The sequence below is a fragment of the Perissodus microlepis genome, chromosome 15 (assembly GCF_051167445.1).
Source record: "Perissodus microlepis isolate ML-2025 ecotype Zambia chromosome 15, ASM5116744v1, whole genome shotgun sequence".
Taxonomy (NCBI): domain Eukaryota; kingdom Metazoa; phylum Chordata; class Actinopteri; order Cichliformes; family Cichlidae; genus Perissodus; species Perissodus microlepis.
In genome coordinates, this window is record NC_140475.1 from 37,209,377 (window position 1) to 37,219,587 (window position 10,211).

Sequence of the window (10,211 nt, forward strand, 5' to 3'; positions counted from 1 at the left end):
TCCCCCCTCAGCTGTGTTTATCAAAAGACTTTCCACATACCTTTCCAGGATATGTTGAAATGAAGAGACATCCTGCAAAGCATAGCTCACCAGTGCTTTGCCAAGAAGCATTCCCCAGACAAAAGAAGCTCCGAACCTCATAAGTACCAAAAGCGCTGAAACTGATATTTCTGTTACCAGATATTACAAACACGGTTGCCTTACAACTGCTTCTCATTTACGGGGATTAAGAGAAAAGAGTCAGACAAGAGTGTGTAAGGAATGCCATCATTGTTTTTGTTGTTCTCCCTCATCTCTTTCCTGGATTTCCTGTTGATGTCACTGAAAGGTGAGCAACTGGGTCATGAGTAGCTCAGAGGTTTTACTGGCCTTGATCCTTGTCAAATGGCCATAATGACGAGGTTCCGTTTTTCCCATCCCATCATAAAGGTCTTGATTGCAGCTGCATTAGACCATCCTCCACATGGCAGTGTGACTGTGGAAGTCCCTCAATTATTTGTTTGGTTCATAGACATGAACGTGACATCTCATTAGTTCGCTCATTGATCGGCCACTTAAACCAAGCGGTTGTGAATAGCACAAAATGAAATCTTTAATCCCATGAAATATTTAGTTATTAATTTTTTGCTGTCATTTAGTTGAAGAAGTGCCCATTGGTATTCTATTTCAAACAGAATTCTTTCTATAATATAGTTAACGTGATATGTTTAGTATAAATCATTACATTAATTACATATGAGGGCAGGGTTTTATTTACAATTCTCTGTGTTTGCTTAACTAGGTAATGGTTAAATATTGTGGATTATTCTGATATAAACTCGCCTTAAACATGTTTACTACACACTGTCATCAAGTCAGCTACCCACTGCACTCATGGTGTCACAGCTTTATTGAGCTAACATAAGAAAACAAACTGTGGGCACAATCAATAAAAACACAGAGAAACTCAAACATTTCTGTAACCGTGTTAAATAAAAAGCTGTAGCAGCCTTCTTATTTTCTACTGATGTTGTATTTTAAAACATTTGTTGGCATACCTTTTTTTGGCTTGTGTTGGTAGCTGACCTCTGTTTGTTTGTATCAACCAGGCGCTGAGCCATTATCAGAAGGCCAGCTTTTAATTGACATGTTGTTGTGCATGTTAATTGTTGCCTGTTATATGTTCAGTGCATTACAGAGAGCGAAAGACGTGACGAGAGTATTTATTTTAAATCACAAAAAACGACGTGGAACGTAGCTTCTGCCTGAATCTTCAACCTGCTTAACATTCATTTTATTTACAGCCTGGGAAAAAGCATAACACTTTGCTGCTTGTTTACCTGTTAGACAGAACATCATGTCGCCTTGTTAAAGCCCTGGCCTGTGACAGCAGGGTAGCTGCTTCTGTTGAAACAATGTCACTCTACCACATGCTGTCCCTATACAGTTGATTTACTTTATTTTTAATTTTGTGTGCTTCCTATACAAACAATCATTTAAATGCATATTCTTGCATTAATTGTTGTTTGTTGGAATGTTTTAAATTATAGGAGTCAAAATTGCCTTTGAATAAAACCAAAACCTATAACTGTGGATAATTGTACGTACATTACAAGCTTTCTGTGTCTCTCTAAGAGGATAATAAAAGTGTGGTAAAAAGGGGCCAGGCAGGGGAAGATTTCTTCAACATCTTTTGGGCAGCCACAGCAGAGTGTGGGCTGTCACCAGACACGGTAGAAATCTGCAAGAGGTGTCCCACTTTGTATAGGTCACTTCCAATGGACTGGATCACCATGTTCATTTACAATCAGCCCCGTAATTAAGGGGAAGCAACCCCGAAATTATCAATCAGTTAATTACTGAGATGCTGCATAACAAATCCAGTTTCTGATTGAAGCACAACAGTTGCCCTTCCAAGATGCTGTTGTCATCCAAATGCAAAAGTGGTTCATGAATTGACCAAGAAAAAAAACAATGCTGATTTATCAGTGGTGCAGTGTTTGGTGGATATGTAAAAATCATTAGTCTCCATGTATATACTTCAAATGATTCTGAAATTATCTTTCTTTTTTTTTTTAAGTTAAGGTGAAATTTTTATTCACCTTTAATTTACAGTGTTGTAGCCGTGGCCTAGCAAATCTCCAGGTTTCGGGCATAGCCTGCTATTTTTTGCAGTTTTACAACAACTGACACAATAAATATGTCACATAACATGTAACATAACATGTAACCAGCTATTAACTCCCCAGTGACTAGGAAATACAGAGGTAATTCGACTGTGGAATACCATATTTAGTGGTTTCCTTGTTCCTAAAACATGCTTAGGCTATAAAAGGCAAATAATGTCGAAGCTTGGTTGGAAAAATCTGCTCTTTATTTCAATCTAGTGATGCATAGAAAAAGTGGGCACAAAACTATACTATACACTCACACACATACACACAGCAAGACATAAATCCACTAAGGGTTGTGAATCATTTTTCCCTTCAAACCTCCATCGCTTTTTCATGGTTTTCTCACACATCACACACTCTTTGCTAATTATTTTCGGACCCGTTTTATTTACTCACGTACTCTCAGGCCATCACGCGAAATCCCAAAACAATTAAATTCTTATTATATGCATTTTTCATTACATTGAATGCACTTAATATTTTTGTGTATCCCACAGAAGCCTAAACACTCCTCACGAAAGCATGCATAGGGGCCGCAGCTGGAAACTCTGACCACCACAGTGCAAAGTGATTTACTTAACTCCTTTTCCCCCCATATGGGAAAATAAAGGACTTATGAGTTGCGTGGCTAAAAGCCTCTTTTTTCCCCATCAATACATTTTTTGGCCCTTCTTAAAATGCATAGGATTCCCTTGATGGTATTAACAAAGTACAGCTCGTCTTTAAAATAAGCGCCGGTAAAATTAAAGGGAGTTCTTACATATTTTACCCATTATTTAGGATTTCAAAAAAAAGGAGAATGTCCAACTTAACAGATGCAAGGTTATGGTGTGATTTTGCATGTATTATATTTGGAAATACTGCAGTCAGTTAGACGGGACCCAGTGTAATTATTATCTTGTGTAAGATCCCATCACAAGCTAACTGGCGTCTGCATTTAGTATTATAAAAATCCGTCGTTACTAGCCATTATTGTCATTTCCTGGTTTCCTTTTTGGTGCTCTGAACATAACGCAGATTGCATAGTGCTGCAGACATAAGATTGCTCCAGCATTTTTTTTTAAATGACCCCATAGCTGGTGTCTTCAAGATTGTCATCCTGGCTGCAGAGCTGGGATGCAGCAGGGTCCTCTGCTGGTGGCAGGCAGAAAGTGGTTAGGGGGGCTGGAATGACACTCAAGAGGCCAATCACCGAATCTGGGCCCAGGTTTTTTTGGCAGGCAGCAGAGTGTGAAATTCACAGAATTTCTTATGTTGGTGCTGCAGCTGCCTCTGTGCCTACACTATGGTATTGTCAGACAGTAGCTCTGAAAGGAGACTAGAGGGCTGCATAGAGAGAACGGAAGAATTCAGATGTGATGTTTTGCCAGTTTTTGTTCAGAATCCTACAATGCAGATAGACGATAGGCACGGGATGATTACAACATTTTTCCCTGGCAGGTGACAGCACTCAGTTTCTTAGTACTTGTTTATTCCTATTGTTGTTTTTCTAGTGTTATTTTATAAGTCATTGTTCCTTTATTTGCAGTTAACATTTAGTTTTTTGTAGCACGTACAAAAAGTAAAATATTTAATGAACTTACAAAAACACACTCAATCAGTATTTTTTGTTTTATTTATTAATTTTTTTACTTCACGTTATTACATATATGGCAGATAAAAAACGAAATATAGCAAATATAGAGAATAACCTCAAACACGCCTGTAAAAAAATGCTTATGCAATGAACTTCAAATGTATTATGTAAAAAATTATTTTAGTTGGTTATAGAGATTTTTTTTGGTGGTACAATAATAATAATAATAATAATAATAATAATAATAATAATAATAAGCAAGTTAGTCAAGTCCACAACTGATCCAGTATTATTACCTTTTGTGCAAATTTTGCCTGATAGCAAAGCAATTAAAAACAGACATTTTTAATGGTCTGTGTAAAGTTATTTATTGACAATTTATATTTGCCGTTTATTAACCGTGTGCAATTGATGGCTTTTTAGGGGAAAAAAAGTGGCTTGTCAGTTTATTTGAAAAACTGGTGATCTAACTTCAAACAGTCAAAATCATGAGTAGGAATGATGAGCCCAGCCACAGGAGCGAGCAGGCGGGCGGGCAGTGTAAATAGCTTTATAGTTAGCATGGCTGCAGATGATCTTATCTTTGAAAGGAAAATTTGCACATAGATGGCACAAATGCCATTTTCAAAGTTTATTTTTAATTGTCATGCGATTAGGTAAATGACTGTTATGTTACCATCTCATACCTAAAACACGCCTGTAGCTGCTGGTAGGAAGATGCTGATTACTCTAAGCAGCTGTGAAATGCTTGAATGTGTGTACGATGGATTCTGACAAGATCTTGCGAATCTTGAAGGTATCAAGTTCTTCTCCAGGTAAACAGAACATTTGCATTTTTATCTTATGATGTGGGAAAATTCAAAAGAACTTAAAGTGTGGTTTTGTTGTTCTTCAGTAAGGAAATATGCTGTATTTATATCTAATTTTGTTTAATTTTTTATACATCATCAATATGAAGGATATTAGATGGGTGATATGCAAAAAGCATTTTATGTGTGTAATATTAATATATTAAAATTTTAAGTCTTGAGTCTCTCAGAGCACAGGAATGATCTCCTGTATTGTTGGATTATTAATAATATTGTTTTCAACAGTGTTAATTTTGTTGACCAATAATTTTTATTATAGTTTTTGTCAATGACCTTTTTTTTCGGACAACAACAAGACAATAACTAAATAAAAAATAATGCAAGAGGAAAAAAACTATGATGAAATGTATTGACACCATCTACGGATAAAAATGAGCTCTTGAGAGATGAGACCAAATCAAAACCATTTAAGCTGCGTAAAAAGGCGGGATGAGTTTGGAAGTAATCCAATCAGGAGTAATCTCCTTGTGCAGTAAGGTTAAGCATGCCCTGCCCTGGAAATGGCACACCTTTTCTTTTTTCTTTGGGCTATGACAAAATTTAGTTGTCAAGATTAGCTCTAGTTCATTCAGCTAGATCAGATTTACCTGAGCATTGCTAAAAAAATATTCTTATAAGTCCCGCCCCTTCATTGTGATTTGTTCACCAGAGAGATGTTACACTGATGAGAGCAGCAGTGATGCAAAAGTTGCAGCTGCCATAAGTCAGTGCTTATGTTGAAGACATTGAGTAACAGCTCTTTGTAGGTACAGATACATCACATCTAACCTCGGTCCCTCTTTCTATGAGCTGCTACTAAATCTGCAGTAAAGGTTTAATAATAACATAAAGAAATGTGTCCGTTGTTATATTTTTAAAATGTTTTGTGCTCCTGAATATAAACTGTTTATAAGCGTCTTGTAAATGCTGAACTTTATTACCTACTAGCCAATGCTAATTTCAATTTTTAGTACATTAATAAGTACGTAATAATGCAGTTGCATGTAACAAACAGGACAAAGGAAAAGATTAGTAAAATTAGCGATAGCTTCCAAATTCTAGGTAGCAATCATTGATGATGAGCATAAACTGTACATGACAACTAAGCAGACTGATTTAAAATGTATTTATTTTTGCCCTTTTTACCCCGTCTTCCCTTCCTTTCTCCCCGTCATGACCTAAAACCGCATGTGTTCACATGAAAGTCGGGTGGAGGCGGTGGAGCATTCCTAATTCAAAGCAGGCCTCATCTTTTCTTTAGAAACTGCAGTCACATGTCATTTAGTTTCCCTTTATTATTCCATAGAAGAACAATCAGGAAAGCTCAAATGGGGGGCACTATACCCTGGTCCCATCCCTGACTCCGGCTTCCTTCCCAGTTCGTCTCACTAACTGTCTCTGCTCCTGCCAGCATTTGCTGGAACAGATGCCTTCTTATTTTGACGGCCTGCTGCTTGCCTCAGTCAGTTGGGCAGCAGGTCACAAATGCTCACATACCCATGAGGACACATGGGCACGCACTCGCACACAAACACAGACATATCCACACTGTGGTGACTGTGAGGCGTGTGTGTTTAACTTACTAGTTGTTTAAGTAAGCTGAGAAGAATCCCCTCAGGTGATTAGTTCATTTGCAAGTCCCAGGCTGTTGAAGCTAGTGCAGGCCTTCTGCCCCACACTCTGCCTTTCTCTGTTTAGTCTTTACCCTCTTTCTGTCTTAATCTTTTACTACCAGCCTTGCTTGCTCTCCTCTTTCTCTGTGTTGCCTTTTCTGTTCTTTGGTTTGTTTGTGTTTCTCTGGACTCTGAGGGAGAGGAAGGAGACAGAGTGCAAAAATGGGAAAAAAAAGGAACTAAAATCGAGAGAAATGTTAAGCCGGCTCGAGTAATAGCGCTGGTCTTGGTTCTGCACTCATTATTTACGCTTTGATTACAATCTTGAGGAGCTCGAGTTACCCTAATTCGGCCGGCTGAGACTCTGGCTGAAATTGTGCTGTGCTGAGTGATGGTTGAATTGAATATGCCAGGGGGGTCAGCACTGGATCTGGTGTGGAACGGGAGGGGGAAAAATCAGAATAATGATTAAATGAATAAACATGCAAAACAACGGCAATATTTGTTGTAATAGTGTGCCAAACGTGCAGCATCATAGTATGCGTGGTCTCCAAGTGCATTTCAGACTCATCCAGCATGGAGATGTAAACAATGAGACCAACCGTGTAATTCCTTCAGGGATGCTTTCGTGCCAACAGGACGTCTTGTTTATGTCACATGTTGAGAAGCCGTCTCGGTGCTGCGCAGCACCGAATGCATGGAAGAGCAAGCAGACGTGCTGCGTTTCTCTGGCCAGTGACGGTGGTACCACGGGAGGGGAGCGAGCGCTGAGGACGCCGCCTCGGGGAGAACTACCACTAGACACTTAGCGTCACAGTGGCCTAGTCACCACGTAGCACTAATCACGATCCCTTTCTCCTTCCATCTGCTCTCCATCAGCAGCCTCGTATTCCCTCTCCACCACTTCACCTCCATTCTCGCTCTTCCTCCTGGCTATTGCTCTAATTGTGTCTTCATCCTTTTTTGTTTTCTAACGTTTAGCCTGGCTGGTGTTGCGTCACCTCTGAGCACGTCTTAGACCCCTCTGTAAATGCTTTCAGTGTAGCAGCAGGTGGAAACATCTTGAATGAGACCAACAAAACAAACCTGATGCACGGAGGCAAAGCAAGCTTGTGGGCATGCCCAGCTAACTAGACGTTCAATGTTAACTAGCCGGCTGACATTACTGGATGTTGGTGTTGTTGTTTGGATGGCTAACAGTAGCTATGAGGACAATAATCCTCCAAGTGGCTGAAGATCGGTGATGAAAGTCTTCTTGGTTTGTTTTGGGGTTTTTGTCCCTCCATGTGTCAACTTTTGCTCGTGCTGCTAAACTAAAACACATATCTAGAACACAACATATTGATCCTGAATGCTTTCATGCACTCCATCTTTGTCACTGTTTTATTTTCCCTCCCACACAATGTTTTCCCTATTAACGCTCCTTTTGCCTTCTGGTCTCAGCACGTAATCTGGTAGAGATGGCAGAAAGTGTCATCAGACAGATGTGAGTTTTTCTAACTACGACGCCACCGTCACTTCAATTATTAGCCTGGCTCACAGTTGTACTATAGCTATGCTGATTTTTTTTTTTTTTTGCTGCCCTTAATGATCAGATTAGAGTTACTAATTAAAAAAAAAAAAAAAGGAAAAAAACAATATTACAAGCGGCCCTAACGCTTCTCTGGGTGGTGATGAGTGAGGGCAAAGTTATTATTCTTTTGAACTCCTGCGGTGTGGGGGAAAGACGGCAGACATTTAAAGCAGCATGACGTTTGGTGTTTGTTATTTCTTTTTCACTTTTTTTAATTCCCGGGCCGGAGATTTATGACTTGATAAGTGCCTCAAACTTTTCTTTTTTTTTCAAATGGAGTTAATTTAAGTACACCTCACAAGCAGACAGAGCCCCCCTCTTCTTTCTTTCCTCCTCCTGAGCTTTTTGTCCGTCTGTTTCTCTCAGTCTTGCTGTGTTTTGTTCCATTTTATTTCTTTCAGCTCTGCTTTTTTTGCTTTTTTCCCCTGTGGGGTTCTGTCTAATCTCAACGTGACACGTCCAGCGCTTTTTTTCCTCATATGTTTGTCGGTGTGTAAGTCATGTTCGTGAGCTTTTATACGTTGTTTCACATGGATAATGTTTCTCGCTGTGCATTATGGACAAATGCAAATGTTTTGAGACAGAAGGCTAACAGAGCGACCCCCACGCACACAGGTTGTCCATTTTACCCACTTGCCCCCAGACTTATGGTCGCTCTCGTTTTCCCACAGCAGCTGCCTGTGTGTGTGGATCAGATATTTTTGACTGACTTTTATTTCCTCTATGCGTTCCTTCTTTAGCATCTTGCTAAGGGGCTTCCTGCGCTTAGTGCCCACCAATCTATTGATAAACTGCACTTCCTTATTCAGCCATTACATCATTTGTTTCCATTTCCTGTCAGGCGTGACTGCTCGACAGCCCATCCGTATAATTAAAACGACCTTTAAGCAATTTGCTGCAGAGTTTCTAATATTTTTAGCCTGGTCATTATTCCCGATACACAGATGTGGAGTGTCAAGGAGGGAGTTGAAGGGGGTTGGAGGGGGGGCTTGACAGCATCTCACTCCTATTCTTCATTTGTGGGGGAAAGGTTTTTTTGTATAGGTAGTCGGGTTGGTGATGGAGCTATTGCCCAATTATTCATACAAGTGTCACTTCTACAGACAAATATGTGTAGCCTCTATGTGTGGCTGGATTTCGGAGCTGTTACAGCCTGTCAACACAGTGAGGGCGCAGTCATTAATCACCATACATTTGATCAGAATGCAGCAAACCTCTACTGTTTCCTGTGATGGAAGGACAATGGAAGGCTGTGTTAGATCTTGTTCCGCTAATTGGGTTAGTCCAGCTAATGGCCATTTAGATGGTGGATAACAGGGAGGCATTTTACTCCACAAATGTGGTGATGGAAGCAGACGCTATCACGTATTTGAATTGTACTCACACACCAAAAAAAGCAAGGAAAGGGCAGGCATTTTTGGTAATGCTTGCTTCAAACTTCTTAGGGAATTGCATACTTTGCGTACACTCAAGTATGCAACAATGGCTTTGTTGCCGGGTAATTATTTTTATTTGCCACAGCAGAAAAATGCCCTGCAGGTATTTGTTTAGCTTTCCCTTTTACTCTCGCAGTCAACGTGTGATAGGTTTGACAGTATCATAGAGGGCATGTGAGAAAGTGTGTAGAGTGGAAATCAGCAAGTGTTTTCTACTTTGAGCAAAAATATTATGTGAAATCACACAACCCACATCTGTGGTTCCGTCACAATTTCAGCGCACGGGGCGTTTTCAATGACATTTTACCTCAAACTCGTTTGAGAAGAACAACAGCCCACTGTAGAGGGACGTGGGAATTGAGAAGGGAATTAAAATTACAATACCTGCATGCCCAGCTGCCCAACTCAGATTGCTCAGCTGTTATATGCTCCTCTATGCAATATCCTGCCACTGAGCTCTGTGCAAGGCACGCTAATAATGAAGCTGTCTCTGGCGTGCAGATTTCAATGTGCAGGTCATGAAAATTGGAACAGAGGGAATAGATATGTGACCGTACCCACCAAAATGGGCTAAGGGGCTTGCTATTCCCCAATCAAAGTCACTGCTACAGTTTTTGTGGTGTCCAGTGGAAATGACTGCCCAGTTGCAGCGAACACATGGCCAGCTTGAAATAACAAAGAGCCAAAAAAAAAAAGAAAACAAGTAAAATGACTCCACAGTATCGGAACACAACTACACAGCCCTTTAGTGTTACTAAAGGAAAAAAAAGAAGAAGAAGAAGAAAAAACAAACAAAGACTGGCTTGTGTCCTTGGTTCAGTATAGCTCTAGGGCGCAGTTTCTGTTTGGCTGCCAGCGCAGTTTCTGGCCCCGTTATTTCCTTCCAAATGAGAAAGAAATGTCGTTTGTCCCCACCATGAGCGAGCAGCCGCTGAGATGAGGAATAGGCCCACTGCTTCACACAGACTAACGTGACAGGCTGCCTGACATCACTTAGCCAAAATGGATTGCC